Source organism: Oncorhynchus mykiss, chromosome 10 (assembly GCF_057628025.1).
Source record: "Oncorhynchus mykiss isolate SJ-2025 chromosome 10, ASM5762802v1, whole genome shotgun sequence".
Lineage (NCBI taxonomy): Eukaryota > Metazoa > Chordata > Actinopteri > Salmoniformes > Salmonidae > Oncorhynchus > Oncorhynchus mykiss.
The window spans coordinates 53,842,381-53,869,108 of NC_143031.1; positions in this window are offsets into that span (position 1 = coordinate 53,842,381).

Below are 26,728 nucleotides of genomic sequence, written 5' to 3' on the forward strand. Positions count from 1 at the left end.
CATCCAGAGTGCATCAAACATGATTTAGAGCTTGTTCATGGAAAAAAACGGGGTTTTTTTATTTTAATGTTGTAACTTGCTGAAAACTGTCCACAATGTTCATTTCATCTCAAATAGACAGCACAGCAAACATTGGACATCCAGAGTGCATCAAACATGATTTAGAGCTTGTTTATGGAAATATATATATTTTTTCTGTATTTCAATGTTGCAACTTGCTGAAAACTGTCCACAATGTTCATTTCATCTCAAATAGACAGCACAGCAAACATTGGACATCCAGAGTGCATCAAACATGATTTAGAGCTTGTTTATGTAATAAATTAAAAAAAACTGTATTTCAATGTTGCAACTTAATGAAAACTGTCCACAATGTTCATTTCATCTCAAATAGACAGCACAGCAAAAATTGGACATCCAGAGTGCATCAAACATGATTTAGAGCTTGTTTATGGAAAAAACTGTTTTTTTTTTTATTTCAATGTTGTAACTTGCTGAAAACTGTCCACAATGTTCATTTCATCTCAAATAGACAGCACAGCAAACATTGGACATCCAGAGTGCATCAAACATGATTTAGAGCTTGTTTATGGAAAACACGTTTTTTCTGTATTTCAATGTTGCAACTTGCTGAAAACTGTCCACAATGTTCATTTCATCTCAAATTGACAACACAGAAAAAAATTGGACATCCAGAGTGCATCAAACATGATTTAGAGCTTGTTTATGGAAATATATATATTTTTTCTGTATTTCAATGTTGCAACTTGCTGAAAACTGTCCACAATGTTCATTTCATCTCAAATAGACAGCACAGCAAACATTGGACATCCAGAGTGCATCAAACATGATTTAGAGCTTGTTTATGTAATAAATTAAAAAAAACTGTATTTCAATGTTGCAACTTAATGAAAACTGTCCACAATGTTCATTTCATCTCAAATAGACAGCACAGCAAAAATTGGACATCCAGAGTGCATCAAACATGATTTAGAGCTTGTTTATGGAAAAAACTGTTTTTTTTTTTATTTCAATGTTGTAACTTGCTGAAAACTGTCCACAATGTTCATTTCATCTCAAATAGACAGCACAGCAAACATTGGACATCCAGAGTGCATCAAACATGATTTAGAGCTTGTTTATGGAAAACACGTTTTTTCTGTATTTCAATGTTGCAACTTGCTGAAAACTGTCCACAATGTTCATTTCATCTCAAATTGACAACACAGAAAAAAATTGGACATCCAGAGTGCATCAAACATGATTTAGAGCTTGTTTATGGAAATATATATATTTTTTCTGTATTTCAATGTTGCAACTTGCTGAAAACTGTCCACAATGTTCATTTCATCTCAAATAGACAGCACAGCAAACATTGGACATCCAGAGTGCATCAAACATGATTTAGAGCTTGTTTAATGGAAAAAACTGTTTTTTTTTTATTTCAATGTTGTAACTTGCTGAAAACTGTCCACAATGTTCATTTCATCTCAAATAGACAGCACAGCAAAAATTGGACATCCAGAGTGCATCAAACATGATTTAGAGCTTGTTCATGGAAAAAAATGTTTATTTTTTATTTTTATGTTGTAACTTGCTGAAAACTGTCCACAATGTTCATTTCATCGCAAATAGACATCACAGCAAAAATTGGACATTCCAGAGTGAATCAAACATGATTTAGAGCTTGTTTATGTAAAAAAAATAAGTCTGTATTTCAATGTTGCAACTTGCAACAAAAAACTGTATTTCAAAACTGTCCACAATGTTCATTTCATCTCAAATAGACAGCACAGCAAACATTGGACATCCAGAGTGCATCAAACATGATTTAGAGCTTGTTTATGTAATAAATTAAAAAAAACTGTATTTCAATGTTGCAACTGTCCACAATGTTCATTTCATCTCAAATAGACAGCACAGCAAACATTGGACATCCAGACTGTCCACAATGTTCATTTCATCTCAAATAGACAGCACAGCAAACATTGGACATCCAGAGTGCATCAAACATGATTTAGAGCTTGTTTATGTAATAAATTAAAAAAAACTGTATTTCAATGTTGCAACTGTCCACAATGTTCATTTCATCTCAAATAGACAGCACAGCAAACATTGGACATCCAGAGTGCATCAAACATGATTTAGAGCTTGTTTATGTAATAAATTAAAAAAAACTGTATTTCAATGTTGCAACTTGCTGAAAACTGTCCACAATGTTCATTTCATCTCAATTTGACAGCACAGCAAAAATTGGACATCCAGAGTGCATCAAACATGATTTAGAGCTTGTTCATGGAAAAAAACGGGTTTTTTTTATTTTAATGTTGTAACTTGCTGAAAACTGTCCACAATGTTCATTTCATCTCAAATAGACAGCACAGCAAAAATTGGACATCCAGAGTGCATCAAACATAATTTAGAGCTTGTTTAAGGAAAACAAGTTTTTTCTGTATTTCAATGTTGCAACTTGCTGAAAACTGTCCACATTGTTCATTTCATCTCAAATAGACAGCACAGCAAACATTGGACATCCAGAGTGCATCAAACATGATTTAGAGCTTGTTTATGTAATAAATTAAAAAAAACTGTATTTCAATGTTGCAACTTGCTGAAAACTGTCCACAATGTTCATTTCATCTCAATTTGACAGCACAGCAAAAATTGAACATCCAGAGTGCATCAAACATGATTTAGAGCTTGTTCATGGAAAAAAACGGGTTTTTTTTATTTTAATGTTGTAACTTGCTGAAAACTGTCCACAATGTTCATTTCATCTCAAATAGACAGCACAGCAAAAATTGGACATCCAGAGTGCATCAAACATAATTTAGAGCTTGTTTAAGGAAAACAAGTTTTTTCTGTATTTCAATGTTGCAACTTGCTGAAAACTGTCCACAATGTTCATTTCATCTCAAATAGACAGCACAGCAAACATTGGACATCCAGAGTGCATCAAACATGATTTAGAGCTTGTTTATGTAATAAATTAAAAAAAACTGTATTTCAATGTTGCAACTTAATGAAAACTGTCCACAATGTTCATTTCATCTCAAATAGACAGCACAGCAAAAATTGGACATCCAGAGTGCATCAAACATGATTTAGAGCTTGTTTATGTAAAACAAAATAATTCTGTATTTCAATGTTGCAACTTGCTGAAAACTGTCCACAATGTTCATTTCATCTCAAATAGACAGCACAAAAAACATTGGACATCCAGAGTGCATCAAACATGATTTAGAGCTTGTTTATGGAAAAAACTGTTTTTTTTTTATTTCAATGTTGTAACTTGCTGAAAACTGTCCACAATGTTCATTTCATCTCAAATAGACAGCACAGCAAACATTGGACATCCAGAGTGCATCAAACATGATTTAGAGCTTGTTTATGGAAAACACGTTTTTTCTGTATTTCAATGTTGCAACTTGCTGAAAACTGTCCACAATGTTCATTTCATCTCAAATAGACAGCACAGCAAACATTGGACATCCAGAGTGCATCAAACATGATTTAGAGCTTGTTTATGTAATAAATTAAAAAAAACTGTATTTCAATGTTGCAACTTGCTGAAAACTGTCCACAATGTTCATTTCATCTCAATTTGACAGCACAGCAAAAATTGGACATCCAGAGTGCATCAAACATGATTTAGAGCTTGTTCATGGAAAAAAACGGGTTTTTTTTATTTTAATGTTGTAACTTGCTGAAAACTGTCCACAATGTTCATTTCATCTCAAATAGACAGCACAGCAAAAATTGGACATCCAGAGTGCATCAAACATAATTTAGAGCTTGTTTAAGGAAAACAAGTTTTTTCTGTATTTCAATGTTGCAACTTGCTGAAAACTGTCCACATTGTTCATTTCATCTCAAATAGACAGCACAGCAAACATTGGACATCCAGAGTGCATCAAACATGATTTAGAGCTTGTTTATGTAATAAATTAAAAAAAACTGTATTTCAATGTTGCAACTTGCTGAAAACTGTCCACAATGTTCATTTCATCTCAATTTGACAGCACAGCAAAAATTGAACATCCAGAGTGCATCAAACATGATTTAGAGCTTGTTCATGGAAAAAAACGGGTTTTTTTTATTTTAATGTTGTAACTTGCTGAAAACTGTCCACAATGTTCATTTCATCTCAAATAGACAGCACAGCAAAAATTGGACATCCAGAGTGCATCAAACATAATTTAGAGCTTGTTTAAGGAAAACAAGTTTTTTCTGTATTTCAATGTTGCAACTTGCTGAAAACTGTCCACAATGTTCATTTCATCTCAAATAGACAGCACAGCAAACATTGGACATCCAGAGTGCATCAAACATGATTTAGAGCTTGTTTATGTAATAAATTAAAAAAAACTGTATTTCAATGTTGCAACTTAATGAAAACTGTCCACAATGTTCATTTCATCTCAAATAGACAGCACAGCAAAAATTGGACATCCAGAGTGCATCAAACATGATTTAGAGCTTGTTTATGTAAAACAAAATAATTCTGTATTTCAATGTTGCAACTTGCTGAAAACTGTCCACAATGTTCATTTCATCTCAAATAGACAGCACAAAAAACATTGGACATCCAGAGTGCATCAAACATGATTTAGAGCTTGTTTATGGAAAAAACTGTTTTTTTTTTATTTCAATGTTGTAACTTGCTGAAAACTGTCCACAATGTTCATTTCATCTCAAATAGACAGCACAGCAAACATTGGACATCCAGAGTGCATCAAACATGATTTAGAGCTTGTTTATGGAAAACACGTTTTTTCTGTATTTCAATGTTGCAACTTGCTGAAAACTGTCCACAATGTTCATTTCATCTCAAATAGACAGCACAGCAAACATTGGACATCCAGAGTGCATCAAACATGATTTAGAGCTTGTTTATGTAATAAATTAAAAAAAACTGTATTTCAATGTTGCAACTTGCTGAAAACTGTCCACAATGTTCATTTCATCTCAATTTGACAGCACAGCAAAAATTGGACATCCAGAGTGCATCAAACATGATTTAGAGCTTGTTCATGGAAAAAAACGGGTTTTTTTTATTTTAATGTTGTAACTTGCTGAAAACTGTCCACAATGTTCATTTCATCTCAAATAGACAGCACAGCAAAAATTGGACATCCAGAGTGCATCAAACATAATTTAGAGCTTGTTTAAGGAAAACAAGTTTTTTCTGTATTTCAATGTTGCAACTTGCTGAAAACTGTCCACATTGTTCATTTCATCTCAAATAGACAGCACAGCAAACATTGGACATCCAGAGTGCATCAAACATGATTTAGAGCTTGTTTATGTAATAAATTAAAAAAAACTGTATTTCAATGTTGCAACTTGCTGAAAACTGTCCACAATGTTCATTTCATCTCAATTTGACAGCACAGCAAAAATTGAACATCCAGAGTGCATCAAACATGATTTAGAGCTTGTTCATGGAAAAAAACGGGTTTTTTTTATTTTAATGTTGTAACTTGCTGAAAACTGTCCACAATGTTCATTTCATCTCAAATAGACAGCACAGCAAAAATTGGACATCCAGAGTGCATCAAACATAATTTAGAGCTTGTTTAAGGAAAACAAGTTTTTTCTGTATTTCAATGTTGCAACTTGCTGAAAACTGTCCACAATGTTCATTTCATCTCAAATAGACAGCACAGCAAACATTGGACATCCAGAGTGCATCAAACATGATTTAGAGCTTGTTTATGTAATAAATTAAAAAAAACTGTATTTCAATGTTGCAACTTAATGAAAACTGTCCACAATGTTCATTTCATCTCAAATAGACAGCACAGCAAAAATTGGACATCCAGAGTGCATCAAACATGATTTAGAGCTTGTTTATGTAAAACAAAATAATTCTGTATTTCAATGTTGCAACTTGCTGAAAACTGTCCACAATGTTCATTTCATCTCAAATAGACAGCACAAAAAACATTGGACATCCAGAGTGCATCAAACATGATTTAGAGCTTGTTTATGGAAAAAACTGTTTTTTTTTTATTTCAATGTTGTAACTTGCTGAAAACTGTCCACAATGTTCATTTCATCTCAAATAGACAGCACAGCAAACATTGGACATCCAGAGTGCATCAAACATGATTTAGAGCTTGTTTATGGAAAACACGTTTTTTCTGTATTTCAATGTTGCAACTTGCTGAAAACTGTCCACAATGTTCATTTCATCTCAAATAGACAGCACAGCAAACATTGGACATCCAGAGTGCATCAAACATGATTTAGAGCTTGTTTATGTAATAAATTAAAAAAAACTGTATTTCAATGTTGCAACTTGCTGAAAACTGTCCACAATGTTCATTTCATCTCAATTTGACAGCACAGCAAAAATTGAACATCCAGAGTGCATCAAACATGATTTAGAGCTTGTTTATGGAAAAAACTGTTTTTTTTTTTATTTCAATGTTGTAACTTGCTGAAAACTGTCCACAATATTCATTTCATCTCAAATAGACAGCACAGCAAAAATTGGACATCCAGAGTGCATCAAACATGATTTAGAGCTTGTTTATGTAAAACAAAATAATTCTGTATTTCAATGTTGCAACTTGCTGAAAACTGTCCACAATGTTCATTTCATCTCAAATAGACAGCACAGCAAACATTGGACATCCAGAGTGCATCAAACATAATTTAGAGCTTGTTTAAGGAAAACAAGTTTTTTCTGTATTTCAATGTTGCAACTTGCTGAAAACTGTCCACAATGTTCATTTCATCTCAAATAGACAGCACAGCAAAAATTGGACATCCAGAGTGCATCAAACATGATTTAGAGCTTGTTTATGGAAAAAACTGTTTTTTTTTTTATTTCAATGTTGTAACTTGCTGAAAACTGTCTACAATATTCATTTCATCTCAAATAGACAGCACAGCAAAAATTGAACATCCAGAGTGCATCAAACATGATTTAGAGCTTGTTCATGGAAAAAAACGGGGTTTTTTTATTTTAATGTTGCAACTTGCTGAAAACTGTCCACAATGTTCATTTCATCTTAAATAGACAGCACAGCAAACATTGGACATCCAGGGTGCATCAAACATGATTTAGAGCTTGTTTATGTAATAAATTAAAAAAAACTGTATTTCAATGTTGCAACTTGCTGAAAACTGTCCACAATGTTCATTTCATCTCAATTTGACAGCACAGCAAAAATTGAACATCCAGAGTGCATCAAACATGATTTAGAGCTTGTTCATGGAAAAAAACGGGTTTTTTTTATTTTAATGTTGCAACTTGCTGAAAACTGTCCACAATGTTCATTTCATCTCAAATAGACAGCACAGCAAACATTGGACATCCAGGGTGCATCAAACATGATTTAGAGCTTGTTTATGTAATAAATTAAAAAAAACTGTATTTCAATGTTGCAACTTGCTGAAAACTGTCCACAATGTTCATTTCATCTCAATTTGACAGCACAGCAAAAATTGAACATCCAGAGTGCATCAAACATGATTTAGAGCTTGTTCATGGAAAAAAACGGGGTTTTTTTATTTTAATGTTGCAACTTGCTGAAAACTGTCCACAATGTTCATTTCATCTCAAATAGACAGCACAGCAAACATTGGACATCCAGGGTGCATCAAACATGATTTAGAGCTTGTTTATGTAATAAATTAAAAAAAACTGTATTTCAATGTTGCAACTTGCTGAAAACTGTCCACAATGTTCATTTCATCTCAATTTGACAGCACAGCAAAAATTGAACATCCAGAGTGCATCAAACATGATTTAGAGCTTGTTCATGGAAAAAAACGGGGTTTTTTTATTTTAATGTTGTAACTTGCTGAAAACTGTCCACAATGTTCATTTCATCTCAAATAGACAGCACAGCAAAAATTGGACATCCAGAGTGCATCAAACATAATTTAGAGCTTGTTTAAGGAAAACAAGTTTTTTCTGTATTTCAATGTTGCAACTTGCTGAAAACTGTCCACAATGTTCATTTCATCTCAAATAGACAGCACAGCAAACATTGGACATCCAGAGTGCATCAAACATGATTTAGAGCTTGTTTATGTAATAAATTTAAAAAAACTGTATTTCAATGTTGCAATTTAATGAAAACTGTCCACAATGTTCATTTCATCTCAAATAGACAGCACAGCAAAAATTGGACATCCAGAGTGCATCAAACATGATTTAGAGCTTGTTTATGGAAAAAACAGTTTTTTTTTTATTTCAATGTTGTAACTTGCTGAAAACTGTCCACAATGTTCATTTCATCTCAAATAGACAGCACAGCAAAAATTGGACATCCAGAGTGCATCAAACATGATTTAGAGCTTGTTTATGTAAAACAAAATAATTCTGTATTTCAATGTTGCAACTTGCTGAAAACTGTCCACAATGTTCATTTCATCTCAAATAGACAGCACAGCAAACATTGGACATCCAGAGTGCATCAAACATGATTTAGAGCTTGTTTATGGAAAAAACTGTTTTTTTTTTATTTCAATGTTGTAACTTGCTGAAAACTGTCCACAATGTTCATTTCATCTCAAATAGACAGCACAGCAAACATTGGACATCCAGAGTGCATCAAACATGATTTAGAGCTTGTTTATGGAAAACACGTTTTTTCTGTATTTCAATGTTGCAACTTGCTGAAAACTGTCCACAATGTTCATTTCATCTCAATTTGACAGCACAGCAAAAAATTGAACATCCAGAGTGCATCAAACATGATTTAGAGCTTGTTCATGGAAAAAAACGGGTTTTTTTTATTTTAATGTTGCAACTTGCTGAAAACTGTCCACAATGTTCATTTCATCTCAAATAGACAGCACAGCAAACATTGGACATCCAGGGTGCATCAAACATGATTTAGAGCTTGTTTATGTAATAAATTAAAAAAAACTGTATTTCAATGTTGCAACTTGCTGAAAACTGTCCACAATGTTCATTTCATCTCAATTTGACAGCACAGCAAAAATTGAACATCCAGAGTGCATCAAACATGATTTAGAGCTTGTTCATGGAAAAAAACGGGGTTTTTTTATTTTAATGTTGCAACTTGCTGAAAACTGTCCACAATGTTCATTTCATCTCAAATAGACAGCACAGCAAACATTGGACATCCAGGGTGCATCAAACATGATTTAGAGCTTGTTTATGTAATAAATTAAAAAAAACTGTATTTCAATGTTGCAACTTGCTGAAAACTGTCCACAATGTTCATTTCATCTCAATTTGACAGCACAGCAAAAATTGAACATCCAGAGTGCATCAAACATGATTTAGAGCTTGTTCATGGAAAAAAACGGGGTTTTTTTATTTTAATGTTGTAACTTGCTGAAAACTGTCCACAATGTTCATTTCATCTCAAATAGACAGCACAGCAAACATTGGACATCCAGAGTGCATCAAACATGATTTAGAGCTTGTTTATGGAAAACACGTTTTTTCTGTATTTCAATGTTGCAACTTGCTGAAAACTGTCCACAATGTTCATTTCATCTCAAATACACAGCACAGCAAACATTGGACATCCAGAGTGCATCAAACATGATTTAGAGCTTGTTGATGGAAAAAACTTTTTTATTTTTTATTTCAATGGTATAACTTGCTGAAAACTGTCCACAATGTTAATTTCATCGCAAATAGACATCACAGCAAAAATTGGACATCCAGAGTGCATCAAACATAATTTAGAGCTTGTTTAAGGAAAACAAGTTTTTTCTGTATTTCAATGTTGCAACTTGCTGAAAACTGTCCACAATGTTCATTTCATCTCAAATAGACAGCACAGCAAACATTGGACATCCAGAGTGCATCAAACATGATTTAAAGCTTGTGTTATGTAATAAATTAAAAAAAACTGTATTTCAATGTTGCAACTTAATGAAAACTGTCCACAATGTTCATTTCATCTCAAATAGACAGCACAGCAAAAATTGGACATCCAGAGTGCATCAAACATGATTTAGAGCTTGTTTATGGAAAAAACTGTTTTTTTTTTTATTTCAATGTTGTAACTTGCTGAAAACTGTCCACAATGTTCATTTCATCTCAAATAGACAGCACAGCAAAAATTGGACATCCAGAGTGCATCAAACATGATTTAGAGCTTGTTTATGTAAAACAAAATAATTCTGTATTTCAATGTTGCAACTTGCTGAAAACTGTCCACAATGTTCATTTCATCTCAAATAGACAGCACAGCAAACATTGGACATCCAGAGTGCATCAAACATGATTTAGAGCTTGTTTATGGAAAAAACTGTTTTTTTTTTATTTCAATGTTGTAACTTGCTGAAAACTGTCCACAATGTTCATTTCATCTCAAATAGACAGCACAGCAAAAATTGGACATCCAGAGTGCATCAAACATAATTTAGAGCTTGTTTAAGGAAAACAAGTTTTTTCTGTATTTCAATGTTGCAACTTGCTGAAAACTGTCCACAATGTTCATTTCATCTCAAATAGACAGCACAGCAAACATTGGACATCCAGAGTGCATCAAACATGATTTAGAGCTTGTTTATGTAATAAATTTAAAAAAACTGTATTTCAATGTTGCAACTTAATGAAAACTGTCCACAATGTTCATTTCATCTCAAATAGACAGCACAGCAAAAATTGGACATCCAGAGTGCATCAAACATGATTTAGAGCTTGTTTATGGAAAAAACTGTTTTTTTTTTATTTCAATGTTGTAACTTGCTGAAAACTGTCCACAATGTTCATTTCATCTCAAATAGACAGCACAGCAAAAATTGGACATCCAGAGTGCATCAAACATGATTTAGAGCTTGTTTATGTAAAACAAAATAATTCTGTATTTCAATGTTGCAACTTGCTGAAAACTGTCCACAATGTTCATTTCATCTCAAATAGACAGCACAGCAAACATTGGACATCCAGAGTGCATCAAACATGATTTAGAGCTTGTTTATGGAAAAAACTGTTTTTTTTTTATTTCAATGTTGTAACTTGCTGAAAACTGTCCACAATGTTCATTTCATCTCAAATAGACAGCACAGCAAACATTGGACATCCAGAGTGCATCAAACATGATTTAGAGCTTGTTTATGGAAAACACGTTTTTTCTGTATTTCAATGTTGCAACTTGCTGAAAACTGTCCACAATGTTCATTTCATCTCAAATACACAGCACAGCAAACATTGGACATCCAGAGTGCATCAAACATGATTTAGAGCTTGTTTATGGAAAAAACTTTTTTATTTTTTATTTCAATGGTATAACTTGCTGAAAACTGTCCACAATGTTAATTTCATCGCAAATAGACATCACAGCAAAAATTGGACATCCAGAGTGCATCAAACATAATTTAGAGCTTGTTTAAGGAAAACAAGTTTTTTCTGTATTTCAATGTTGCAACTTGCTGAAAACTGTCCACAATGTTCATTTCATCTCAAATAGACAGCACAGCAAACATTGGACATCCAGAGTGCATCAAACATGATTTAAAGCTTGTGTTATGTAATAAATTATAAAAAACTGTATTTCAATGTTGCAACTTAATGAAAACTGTCCACAATGTTCATTTCATCTCAAATAGACAGCACAGCAAAAATTGGACATCCAGAGTGCATCAAACATGATTTAGAGCTTGTTTATGGAAAAAACTGTTTTTTTTTTATTTCAATGTTGTAACTTGCTGAAAACTGTCCACAATGTTCATTTCATCTCAAATAGACAGCACAGCAAAAATTGGACATCCAGAGTGCATCAAACATGATTTAGAGCTTGTTTATGTAAAACAAAATAATTCTGTATTTCAATGTTGCAACTTGCTGAAAACTGTCCACAATGTTCATTTCATCTCAAATAGACAGCACAGCAAACATTGGACATCCAGAGTGCATCAAACATGATTTAGAGCTTGTTTATGGAAAAAACTGTTTTTTTTTTATTTCAATGTTGTAACTTGCTGAAAACTGTCCACAATGTTCATTTCATCTCAAATAGACAGCACAGCAAAAATTGGACATCCAGAGTGCATCAAACATAATTTAGAGCTTGTTTAAGGAAAACAAGTTTTTTCTGTATTTCAATGTTGCAACTTGCTGAAAACTGTCCACAATGTTCATTTCATCTCAAATAGACAGCACAGCAAACATTGGACATCCAGAGTGCATCAAACATGATTTAGAGCTTGTTTATGGAAAAAACTGTTTTTTTTTTATTTCAATGTTGTAACTTGCTGAAAACTGTCCACAATGTTAATTTCATCGCAAATAGACATCACAGCAAAAATTGGACATCCAGAGTGCATCAAACATGATTTAGAGCTTGTTTATGTAAAACAAAATAATTCTGTATTTCAATGTTGCAACTTGCTGAAAACTGTCCACAATGTTCATTTCATCTCAAATACACAGCACAGCAAACATTGGACATCCAGAGTGCATCAAACATGATTTAGAGCTTGTTTATGGAAAAAACTTTTTTATTTTTTATTTTAATGGTATAACTTGCTGAAAACTGTCCACAATGTTAATTTCATCGCAAATAGACATCACAGCAAAAATTGGACATCCAGAGTGCATCAAACATAATTTAGAGCTTGTTTAAGGAAAACAAGTTTTTTCTGTATTTCAATGTTGCAACTTGCTGAAAACTGTCCACAATGTTCATTTCATCTCAAATAGACAGCACAGCAAACATTGGACATCCAGAGTGCATCAAACATGATTTAGAGCTTGTTTATGTAATAAATTAAAAAAAACTGTATTTCAATGTTGCAACTTAATGAAAACTGTCCACAATGTTCATTTCATCTCAAATAGACAGCACAGCAAAAATTGGACATCCAGAGTGCATCAGACATGATTTAGAGCTTGTTTATGGAAAAAACTGTTTTTTTTTTATTTCAATGTTGTAACTTGCTGAAAACTGTCCACAATGTTCATTTCATCTCAAATAGACAGCACAGCAAAAATTGGACATCCAGAGTGCATCAAACATGATTTAGAGCTTGTTTATGTAAAACAAAATAATTCTGTATTTCAATGTTGCAACTTGCTGAAAACTGTCCACAATGTTCATTTCATCTCAAATACACAGCACAGCAAACATTGGACATCCAGAGTGCATCAAACATGATTTAGAGCTTGTTTATGGAAAAAACTGTTTTTTTTTTATTTCAATGTTGTAACTTGCTGAAAACTGTCCACAATGTTCATTTCATCTCAAATAGACAGCACAGCAAACATTGGACATCCAGAGTGCATCAAACATGATTTAGAGCTTGTTTATGGAAAACACGTTTTTTCTGTATTTCAATGTTGCAACTTGCTGAAAACTGTCCACAATGTTCATTTCATCTCAAATAGACAGCACAGCAAACATTGGACATCCAGAGTGCATCAAACATGATTTAAAGCTTGTGTTATGTAATAAATTAAAAAAAACTGTATTTCAATGTTGCAACTTAATGAAAACTGTCCACAATGTTCATTTCATCTCAAATAGACAGCACAGCAAAAATTGGACATCCAGAGTGCATCAAACATGATTTAGAGCTTGTTTATGGAAAAAACTGTTTTTTTTTTATTTCAATGTTGTAACTTGCTGAAAACTGTCCACAATGTTCATTTCATCTCAAATAGACAGCACAGCAAAAATTGGACATCCAGAGTGCATCAAACATAATTTAGAGCTTGTTTAAGGAAAACAAGTTTTTTCTGTATTTCAATGTTGCAACTTGCTGAAAACTGTCCACAATGTTCATTTCATCTCAAATAGACAGCACAGCAAACATTGGACATCCAGAGTGCATCAAACATGATTTAGAGCTTGTTTATGTAATAAATTAAAAAAAACTGTATTTCAATGTTGCAACTTAATGAAAACTGTCCACAATGTTCATTTCATCTCAAATAGACAGCACAGCAAAAATTGGACATCCAGAGTGCATCAAACATGATTTAGAGCTTGTTTATGTAAAACAAAATAATTCTGTATTTCAATGTTGCAACTTGCTGAAAACTGTCCACAATGTTCATTTCATCTCAAATAGACAGCACAGCAAACATTGGACATCCAGAGTGCATCAAACATGATTTAGAGCTTGTTTATGGAAAAAACTGTTTTTTTTTTATTTCAATGTTGTAACTTGCTGAAAACTGTCCACAATGTTCATTTCATCTCAAATAGACAGCACAGCAAACATTGGACATCCAGAGTGCATCAAACATGATTTAGAGCTTGTTTATGGAAAACACGTTTTTTCTGTATTTCAATGTTGCAACTTGCTGAAAACTGTCCACAATGTTCATTTCATCTCAAATACACAGCACAGCAAAAATTGGACATCCAGAGTGCATCAAACATGATTTAGAGCTTGTTTATGGAAAAAAATGTTTATTTTTTATTTTTAAGTTGTGACTTGCTGAAAACTGTCCACAATGTTCATTTCATCTCAAATAGACAGCACAGCAAAAATTGGACATCCAGAGTGCATCAAACATGATTTAGAGCTTGTTTATGGAAAAAAATGTTTATTTTTTATTTTTAAGTTGTGACTTGCTGAAAACTGTCCACAATGTTCATTTCATCTCAAATAGACAGCACAGCAAACATTGGACATCCAGAGTGCATCAAACATGATTTAGAGCTTGTTTATGGAAAACACGTTTTTTCTGTATTTCAATGTTGCAACTTGCTGAAAACTGTCCACAATGTTCATTTCATCTCAAATACACAGCACAGCAAACATTGGACATCCAGAGTGCATCAAACATGATTTAGAGCTTGTTTATGGAAAAAACTGTTTTTTTTTTATTTCAATGTTGTAACTTGCTGAAAACTGTCCACAATGTTCATTTCATCTCAAATAGACAGCACAGCAAACATTGGACATCCAGAGTGCATCAAACATGATTTAGAGCTTGTTTATGGAAAACACGTTTTTTCTGTATTTCAATGTTGCAACTTGCTGAAAACTGTCCACAATGTTCATTTCATCTCAAATAGACAGCACAGCAAACATTGGACATCCAGAGTGCATCAAACATGATTTAAAGCTTGTGTTATGTAATAAATTAAAAAAAACTGTATTTCAATGTTGCAACTTAATGAAAACTGTCCACAATGTTCATTTCATCTCAAATAGACAGCACAGCAAAAATTGGACATCCAGAGTGCATCAAACATGATTTAGAGCTTGTTTATGGAAAAAACTGTTTTTTTTTTATTTCAATGTTGTAACTTGCTGAAAACTGTCCACAATGTTCATTTCATCTCAAATAGACAGCACAGCAAAAATTGGACATCCAGAGTGCATCAAACATAATTTAGAGCTTGTTTAAGGAAAACAAGTTTTTTCTGTATTTCAATGTTGCAACTTGCTGAAAACTGTCCACAATGTTCATTTCATCTCAAATAGACAGCACAGCAAACATTGGACATCCAGAGTGCATCAAACATGATTTAGAGCTTGTTTATGTAATAAATTAAAAAAAACTGTATTTCAATGTTGCAACTTAATGAAAACTGTCCACAATGTTCATTTCATCTCAAATAGACAGCACAGCAAAAATTGGACATCCAGAGTGCATCAAACATGATTTAGAGCTTGTTTATGTAAAACAAAATAATTCTGTATTTCAATGTTGCAACTTGCTGAAAACTGTCCACAATGTTCATTTCATCTCAAATAGACAGCACAGCAAACATTGGACATCCAGAGTGCATCAAACATGATTTAGAGCTTGTTTATGGAAAAAACTGTTTTTTTTTTATTTCAATGTTGTAACTTGCTGAAAACTGTCCACAATGTTCATTTCATCTCAAATAGACAGCACAGCAAACATTGGACATCCAGAGTGCATCAAACATGATTTAGAGCTTGTTTATGGAAAACACGTTTTTTCTGTATTTCAATGTTGCAACTTGCTGAAAACTGTCCACAATGTTCATTTCATCTCAAATAGACAGCACAGCAAACATTGGACATCCAGAGTGCATCAAACATGATTTAGAGCTTGTTTATGTAATAAATTAAAAAAAACTGTATTTCAATGTTGCAACTTGCTGAAAACTGTCCACAATGTTCATTTCATCTCAATTTGACAGCACAGCAAAAATTGAACATCCAGAGTGCATCAAACATGATTTAGAGCTTGTTTATGGAAAAAACTGTTTTTTTTTTTATTTCAATGTTGTAACTTGCTGAAAACTGTCCACAATATTCATTTCATCTCAAATAGACAGCACAGCAAAAATTGGACATCCAGAGTGCATCAAACATGATTTAGAGCTTGTTTATGTAAAACAAAATAATTCTGTATTTCAATGTTGCAACTTGCTGAAAACTGTCCACAATGTTCATTTCATCTCAAATAGACAGCACAGCAAACATTGGACATCCAGAGTGCATCAAACATAATTTAGAGCTTGTTTAAGGAAAACAAGTTTTTTCTGTATTTCAATGTTGCAACTTGCTGAAAACTGTCCACAATGTTCATTTCATCTCAAATAGACAGCACAGCAAAAATTGGACATCCAGAGTGCATCAAACATGATTTAGAGCTTGTTTATGGAAAAAACTGTTTTTTTTTTTATTTCAATGTTGTAACTTGCTGAAAACTGTCTACAATATTCATTTCATCTCAAATAGACAGCACAGCAAAAATTGAACATCCAGAGTGCATCAAACATGATTTAGAGCTTGTTCATGGAAAAAAACGGGGTTTTTTTATTTTAATGTTGCAACTTGCTGAAAACTGTCCACAATGTTCATTTCATCTTAAATAGACAGCACAGCAAACATTGGACATCCAGGGTGCATCAAACATGATTTAGAGCTTGTTTATGTAATAAATTAAAAAAAACTGTATTTCAATGTTGCAACTTGCTGAAAACTGTCCACAATGTTCATTTCATCTCAATTTGACAGCACAGCAAAAATTGAACATCCAGAGTGCATCAAACATGATTTAGAGCTTGTTCATGGAAAAAAACGGGTTTTTTTTATTTTAATGTTGCAACTTGCTGAAAACTGTCCACAATGTTCATTTCATCTCAAATAGACAGCACAGCAAACATTGGACATCCAGGGTGCATCAAACATGATTTAGAGCTTGTTTATGTAATAAATTAAAAAAAACTGTATTTCAATGTTGCAACTTGCTGAAAACTGTCCACAATGTTCATTTCATCTCAATTTGACAGCACAGCAAAAATTGAACATCCAGAGTGCATCAAACATGATTTAGAGCTTGTTCATGGAAAAAAACGGGGTTTTTTTATTTTAATGTTGCAACTTGCTGAAAACTGTCCACAATGTTCATTTCATCTCAAATAGACAGCACAGCAAACATTGGACATCCAGAGTGCATCAAACATGATTTAGAGCTTGTTTATGTAATAAATTAAAAAAAACTGTATTTCAATGTTGCAACTTGCTGAAAACTGTCCACAATGTTCATTTCATCTCAATTTGACAGCACAGCAAAAATTGAACATCCAGAGTGCATCAAACATGATTTAGAGCTTGTTTATGGAAAAAACTGTTTTTTTTTTTATTTCAATGTTGTAACTTGCTGAAAACTGTCCACAATATTCATTTCATCTCAAATAGACAGCACAGCAAAAATTGGACATCCAGAGTGCATCAAACATGATTTAGAGCTTGTTTATGTAAAACAAAATAATTCTGTATTTCAATGTTGCAACTTGCTGAAAACTGTCCACAATGTTCATTTCATCTCAAATAGACAGCACAGCAAACATTGGACATCCAGAGTGCATCAAACATAATTTAGAGCTTGTTTAAGGAAAACAAGTTTTTTCTGTATTTCAATGTTGCAACTTGCTGAAAACTGTCCACAATGTTCATTTCATCTCAAATAGACAGCACAGCAAAAATTGGACATCCAGAGTGCATCAAACATGATTTAGAGCTTGTTTATGGAAAAAACTGTTTTTTTTTTTATTTCAATGTTGTAACTTGCTGAAAACTGTCTACAATATTCATTTCATCTCAAATAGACAGCACAGCAAAAATTGAACATCCAGAGTGCATCAAACATGATTTAGAGCTTGTTCATGGAAAAAAACGGGGTTTTTTTATTTTAATGTTGCAACTTGCTGAAAACTGTCCACAATGTTCATTTCATCTTAAATAGACAGCACAGCAAACATTGGACATCCAGGGTGCATCAAACATGATTTAGAGCTTGTTTATGTAATAAATTAAAAAAAACTGTATTTCAATGTTGCAACTTGCTGAAAACTGTCCACAATGTTCATTTCATCTCAATTTGACAGCACAGCAAAAATTGAACATCCAGAGTGCATCAAACATGATTTAGAGCTTGTTCATGGAAAAAAACGGGTTTTTTTTATTTTAATGTTGCAACTTGCTGAAAACTGTCCACAATGTTCATTTCATCTCAAATAGACAGCACAGCAAACATTGGACATCCAGGGTGCATCAAACATGATTTAGAGCTTGTTTATGTAATAAATTAAAAAAAACTGTATTTCAATGTTGCAACTTGCTGAAAACTGTCCACAATGTTCATTTCATCTCAATTTGACAGCACAGCAAAAATTGAACATCCAGAGTGCATCAAACATGATTTAGAGCTTGTTCATGGAAAAAAACGGGGTTTTTTTATTTTAATGTTGCAACTTGCTGAAAACTGTCCACAATGTTCATTTCATCTCAAATAGACAGCACAGCAAACATTGGACATCCAGGGTGCATCAAACATGATTTAGAGCTTGTTTATGTAATAAATTAAAAAAAACTGTATTTCAATGTTGCAACTTGCTGAAAACTGTCCACAATGTTCATTTCATCTCAATTTGACAGCACAGCAAAAATTGAACATCCAGAGTGCATCAAACATGATTTAGAGCTTGTTCATGGAAAAAAACGGGGTTTTTTTATTTTAATGTTGTAACTTGCTGAAAACTGTCCACAATGTTCATTTCATCTCAAATAGACAGCACAGCAAAAATTGGACATCCAGAGTGCATCAAACATAATTTAGAGCTTGTTTAAGGAAAACAAGTTTTTTCTGTATTTCAATGTTGCAACTTGCTGAAAACTGTCCACAATGTTCATTTCATCTCAAATAGACAGCACAGCAAACATTGGACATCCAGAGTGCATCAAACATGATTTAGAGCTTGTTTATGTAATAAATTAAAAAAAACTGTATTTCAATGTTGCAATTTAATGAAAACTGTCCACAATGTTCATTTCATCTCAAATAGACAGCACAGCAAAAATTGGACATCCAGAGTGCATCAAACATGATTTAGAGCTTGTTTATGGAAAAAACAGTTTTTTTTTTATTTCAATGTTGTAACTTGCTGAAAACTGTCCACAATGTTCATTTCATCTCAAATAGACAGCACAGCAAAAATTGGACATCCAGAGTGCATCAAACATGATTTAGAGCTTGTTTATGTAAAACAAAATAATTCTGTATTTCAATGTTGCAACTTGCTGAAAACTGTCCACAATGTTCATTTCATCTCAAATAGACAGCACAGCAAACATTGGACATCCAGAGTGCATCAAACATGATTTAGAGCTTGTTTATGGAAAAAACTGTTTTTTTTTTATTTCAATGTTGTAACTTGCTGAAAACTGTCCACAATGTTCATTTCATCTCAAATAGACAGCACAGCAAACATTGGACATCCAGAGTGCATCAAACATGATTTAGAGCTTGTTTATGGAAAACACGTTTTTTCTGTATTTCAATGTTGCAACTTGCTGAAAACTGTCCACAATGTTCATTTCATCTCAATTTGACAGCACAGCAAAAAATTGAACATCCAGAGTGCATCAAACATGATTTAGAGCTTGTTCATGGAAAAAAACGGGTTTTTTTTATTTTAATGTTGCAACTTGCTGAAAACTGTCCACAATGTTCATTTCATCTCAAATAGACAGCACAGCAAACATTGGACATCCAGGGTGCATCAAACATGATTTAGAGCTTGTTTATGTAATAAATTAAAAAAAACTGTATTTCAATGTTGCAACTTGCTGAAAACTGTCCACAATGTTCATTTCATCTCAATTTGACAGCACAGCAAAAATTGAACATCCAGAGTGCATCAAACATGATTTATAGAGCTTGTTCATGGAAAAAAACGGGGTTTTTTTATTTTAATGTTGCAACTTGCTGAAAACTGTCCACAATGTTCATTTCATCTCAAATAGACAGCACAGCAAACATTGGACATCCAGGGTGCATCAAACATGATTTAGAGCTTGTTTATGTAATAAATTAAAAAAAACTGTATTTCAATGTTGCAACTTGCTGAAAACTGTCCACAATGTTCATTTCATCTCAATTTGACAGCACAGCAAAAATTGAACATCCAGAGTGCATCAAACATGATTTAGAGCTTGTTCATGGAAAAAAACGGGGTTTTTTTATTTTAATGTTGTAACTTGCTGAAAACTGTCCACAATGTTCATTTCATCTCAAATAGACAGCACAGCAAAAATTGGACATCCAGAGTGCATCAAACATAATTTAGAGCTTGTTTAAGGAAAACAAGTTTTTTCTGTATTTCAATGTTGCAACTTGCTGAAAACTGTCCACAATGTTCATTTCATCTCAAATAGACAGCACAGCAAACATTGGACATCCAGAGTGCATCAAACATGATTTAGAGCTTGTTTATGTAATAAATTAAAAAAAACTGTATTTCAATGTTGCAATTTAATGAAAACTGTCCACAATGTTCATTTCATCTCAAATAGACAGCACAGCAAAAATTGGACATCCAGAGTGCATCAAACATGATTTAGAGCTTGTTTATGGAAAAAACTGTTTTTTTTTTATTTCAATGTTGTAACTTGCTGAAAACTGTCCACAATGTTCATTTCATCTCAAATAGACAGCACAGCAAAAATTGGACATCCAGAGTGCATCAAACATGATTTAGAGCTTGTTTATGTAAAACAAAATAATTCTGTATTTCAATGTTGCAACTTGCTGAAAACTGTCCACAATGTTCATTTCATCTCAAATAGACAGCACAGCAAACATTGGACATCCAGAGTGCATCAAACATGATTTAGAGCTTGTTTATGGAAAAAACTGTTTTTTTTTTTTATTTCAATGTTGTAACTTGCTGAAAACTGTCCACAATGTTCATTTCATCTCAAATAGACAGCACAGCAAACATTGGACATCCAGAGTGCATCAAACATGATTTAGAGCTTGTTTATGGAAAACACGTTTTTTCTGTATTTCAATGTTGCAACTTGCTGAAAACTGTCCACAATGTTCATTTCATCTCAAATACACAGCACAGCAAACATTGGACATCCAGAGTGCATCAAACATGATTTAGAGCTTGTTGATGGAAAAAACTTTTTTATTTTTTATTTCAATGGTATAACTTGCTGAAAACTGTCCACAATGTTAATTTCATCGCAAATAGACATCACAGCAAAAATTGGACATCCAGAGTGCATCAAACATAATTTAGAGCTTGTTTAAGGAAAACAAGTTTTTTCTGTATTTCAATGTTGCAACTTGCTGAAAACTGTCCACAATGTTCATTTCATCTCAAATAGACAGCACAGCAAACATTGGACATCCAGAGTGCATCAAACATGATTTAAAGCTTGTGTTATGTAATAAATTAAAAAAAACTGTATTTCAATGTTGCAACTTAATGAAAACTGTCCACAATGTTCATTTCATCTCCAATAGACAGCACAGCAAAAATTGGACATCCAGAGTGCATCAAACATGATTTAGAGCTTGTTTATGGAAAAAACTGTTTTTTTTTTTATTTCAATGTTGTAACTTGCTGAAAACTGTCCACAATGTTCATTTCATCTCAAATAGACAGCACAGCAAAAATTGGACATCCAGAGTGCATCAAACATGATTTAGAGCTTGTTTATGTAAAACAAAATAATTCTGTATTTCAATGTTGCAACTTGCTGAAAACTGTCCACAATGTTCATTTCATCTCAAATAGACAGCACAGCAAACATTGGACATCCAGAGTGCATCAAACATGATTTAGAGCTTGTTTATGGAAAAAACTGTTTTTTTTTTATTTCAATGTTGTAACTTGCTGAAAACTGTCCACAATGTTCATTTCATCTCAAATAGACAGCACAGCAAAAATTGGACATCCAGAGTGCATCAAACATAATTTAGAGCTTGTTTAAGGAAAACAAGTTTTTTCTGTATTTCAATGTTGCAACTTGCTGAAAACTGTCCACAATGTTCATTTCATCTCAAATAGACAGCACAGCAAACATTGGACATCCAGAGTGCATCAAACATGATTTAGAGCTTGTTTATGTAATAAATTAAAAAAAACTGTATTTCAATGTTGCAACTTAATGAAAACTGTCCACAATGTTCATTTCATCTCAAATAGACAGCACAGCAAAAATTGGACATCCAGAGTGCATCAAACATGATTTAGAGCTTGTTTATGGAAAAAACTGTTTTTTTTTTATTTCAATGTTGTAACTTGCTGAAAACTGTCCACAATGTTCATTTCATCTCAAATAGACAGCACAGCAAAAATTGGACATCCAGAGTGCATCAAACATGATTTAGAGCTTGTTTATGTAAAACAAAATAATTCTGTATTTCAATGTTGCAACTTGCTGAAAACTGTCCACAATGTTCATTTCATCTCAAATAGACAGCACAGCAAACATTGGACATCCAGAGTGCATCAAACATGATTTAGAGCTTGTTTATGGAAAAAACTGTTTTTTTTTTATTTCAATGTTGTAACTTGCTGAAAACTGTCCACAATGTTCATTTCATCTCAAATAGACAGCACAGCAAACATTGGACATCCAGAGTGCATCAAACATGATTTAGAGCTTGTTTATGGAAAACACGTTTTTTCTGTATTTCAATGTTGCAACTTGCTGAAAACTGTCCACAATGTTCATTTCATCTCAAATACACAGCACAGCAAACATTGGACATCCAGAGTGCATCAAACATGATTTAGAGCTTGTTTATGGAAAAAACTTTTTTATTTTTTATTTCAATGGTATAACTTGCTGAAAACTGTCCACAATGTTAATTTCATCGCAAATAGACATCACAGCAAAAATTGGACATCCAGAGTGCATCAAACATAATTTAGAGCTTGTTTAAGGAAAACAAGTTTTTTCTGTATTTCAATGTTGCAACTTGCTGAAAACTGTCCACAATGTTCATTTCATCTCAAATAGACAGCACAGCAAACATTGGACATCCAGAGTGCATCAAACATGATTTAAAGCTTGTGTTATGTAATAAATTATAAAAAACTGTATTTCAATGTTGCAACTTAATGAAAACTGTCCACAATGTTCATTTCATCTCAAATAGACAGCACAGCAAAAATTGGACATCCAGAGTGCATCAAACATGATTTAGAGCTTGTTTATGGAAAAAACTGTTTTTTTTTTATTTCAATGTTGTAACTTGCTGAAAACTGTCCACAATGTTCATTTCATCTCAAATAGACAGCACAGCAAAAATTGGACATCCAGAGTGCATCAAACATAATTTAGAGCTTGTTTAAGGAAAACAAGTTTTTTCTGTATTTCAATGTTGCAACTTGCTGAAAACTGTCCACAATGTTCATTTCATCTCAAATAGACAGCACAGCAAACATTGGACATCCAGAGTGCATCAAACATGATTTAGAGCTTGTTTATGTAATAAATTTAAAAAAACTGTATTTCAATGTTGCAACTTAATGAAAACTGTCCACAATGTTCATTTCATCTCAAATAGACAGCACAGCAAAAATTGGACATCCAGAGTGCATCAAACATGATTTAGAGCTTGTTTATGGAAAAAACTGTTTTTTTTTTATTTCAATGTTGTAACTTGCTGAAAACTGTCCACAATGTTCATTTCATCTCAAATAGACAGCACAGCAAAAATTGGACATCCAGAGTGCATCAAACATGATTTAGAGCTTGTTTATGTAAAACAAAATAATTCTGTATTTCAATGTTGCAACTTGCTGAAAACTGTCCACAATGTTCATTTCATCTCAAATAGACAGCACAGCAAACATTGGACATCCAGAGTGCATCAAACATGATTTAGAGCTTGTTTATGGAAAAAACTGTTTTTTTTTTATTTCAATGTTGTAACTTGCTGAAAACTGTCCACAATGTTCATTTCATCTCAAATAGACAGCACAGCAAACATTGGACATCCAGAGTGCATCAAACATGATTTAGAGCTTGTTTATGGAAAACACGTTTTTTCTGTATTTCAATGTTGCAACTTGCTGAAAACTGTCCACAATGTTCATTTCATCTCAAATACACAGCACAGCAAACATTGGACATCCAGAGTGCATCAAACATGATTTAGAGCTTGTTTATGGAAAAAACTTTTTTATTTTTTATTTCAATGGTATAACTTGCTGAAAACTGTCCACAATGTTAATTTCATCGCAAATAGACATCACAGCAAAAATTGGACATCCAGAGTGCATCAAACATAATTTAGAGCTTGTTTAAGGAAAACAAGTTTTTTCTGTATTTCAATGTTGCAACTTGCTGAAAACTGTCCACAATGTTCATTTCATCTCAAATAGACAGCACAGCAAACATTGGACATCCAGAGTGCATCAAACATGATTTAAAGCTTGTGTTATGTAATAAATTATAAAAAACTGTATTTCAATGTTGCAACTTAATGAAAACTGTCCACAATGTTCATTTCATCTCAAATAGACAGCACAGCAAAAATTGGACATCCAGAGTGCATCAAACATGATTTAGAGCTTGTTTATGGAAAAAACTGTTTTTTTTTTATTTCAATGTTGTAACTTGCTGAAAACTGTCCACAATGTTCATTTCATCTCAAATAGACAGCACAGCAAAAATTGGACATCCAGAGTGCATCAAACATGATTTAGAGCTTGTTTATGTAAAACAAAATAATTCTGTATTTCAATGTTGCAACTTGCTGAAAACTGTCCACAATGTTCATTTCATCTCAAATAGACAGCACAGCAAACATTGGACATCCAGAGTGCATCAAACATGATTTAGAGCTTGTTTATGGAAAAAACTGTTTTTTTTTTATTTCAATGTTGTAACTTGCTGAAAACTGTCCACAATGTTCATTTCATCTCAAATAGACAGCACAGCAAAAATTGGACATCCAGAGTGCATCAAACATAATTTAGAGCTTGTTTAAGGAAAACAAGTTTTTTCTGTATTTCAATGTTGCAACTTGCTGAAAACTGTCCACAATGTTCATTTCATCTCAAATAGACAGCACAGCAAACATTGGACATCCAGAGTGCATCAAACATGATTTAGAGCTTGTTTATGGAAAAAACTGTTTTTTTTTTATTTCAATGTTGTAACTTGCTGAAAACTGTCCACAATGTTAATTTCATCGCAAATAGACATCACAGCAAAAATTGGACATCCAGAGTGCATCAAACATGATTTAGAGCTTGTTTATGTAAAACAAAATAATTCTGTATTTCAATGTTGCAACTTGCTGAAAACTGTCCACAATGTTCATTTCATCTCAAATACACAGCACAGCAAACATTGGACATCCAGAGTGCATCAAACATGATTTAGAGCTTGTTTATGGAAAAAACTTTTTTATTTTTTATTTTAATGGTATAACTTGCTGAAAACTGTCCACAATGTTAATTTCATCGCAAATAGACATCACAGCAAAAATTGGACATCCAGAGTGCATCAAACATAATTTAGAGCTTGTTTAAGGAAAACAAGTTTTTTCTGTATTTCAATGTTGCAACTTGCTGAAAACTGTCCACAATGTTCATTTCATCTCAAATAGACAGCACAGCAAACATTGGACATCCAGAGTGCATCAAACATGATTTAGAGCTTGTTTATGTAATAAATTAAAAAAAACTGTATTTCAATGTTGCAACTTAATGAAAACTGTCCACAATGTTCATTTCATCTCAAATAGACAGCACAGCAAAAATTGGACATCCAGAGTGCATCAGACATGATTTAGAGCTTGTTTATGGAAAAAACTGTTTTTTTTTTATTTCAATGTTGTAACTTGCTGAAAACTGTCCACAATGTTCATTTCATCTCAAATAGACAGCACAGCAAAAATTGGACATCCAGAGTGCATCAAACATGATTTAGAGCTTGTTTATGTAAAACAAAATAATTCTGTATTTCAATGTTGCAACTTGCTGAAAACTGTCCACAATGTTCATTTCATCTCAAATACACAGCACAGCAAACATTGGACATCCAGAGTGCATCAAACATGATTTAGAGCTTGTTTATGGAAAAAACTGTTTTTTTTTTATTTCAATGTTGTAACTTGCTGAAAACTGTCCACAATGTTCATTTCATCTCAAATAGACAGCACAGCAAACATTGGACATCCAGAGTGCATCAAACATGATTTAGAGCTTGTTTATGGAAAACACGTTTTTTCTGTATTTCAATGTTGCAACTTGCTGAAAACTGTCCACAATGTTCATTTCATCTCAAATAGACAGCACAGCAAACATTGGACATCCAGAGTGCATCAAACATGATTTAAAGCTTGTGTTATGTAATAAATTAAAAAAAACTGTATTTCAATGTTGCAACTTAATGAAAACTGTCCACAATGTTCATTTCATCTCAAATAGACAGCACAGCAAAAATTGGACATCCAGAGTGCATCAAACATGATTTAGAGCTTGTTTATGGAAAAAACTGTTTTTTTTTTATTTCAATGTTGTAACTT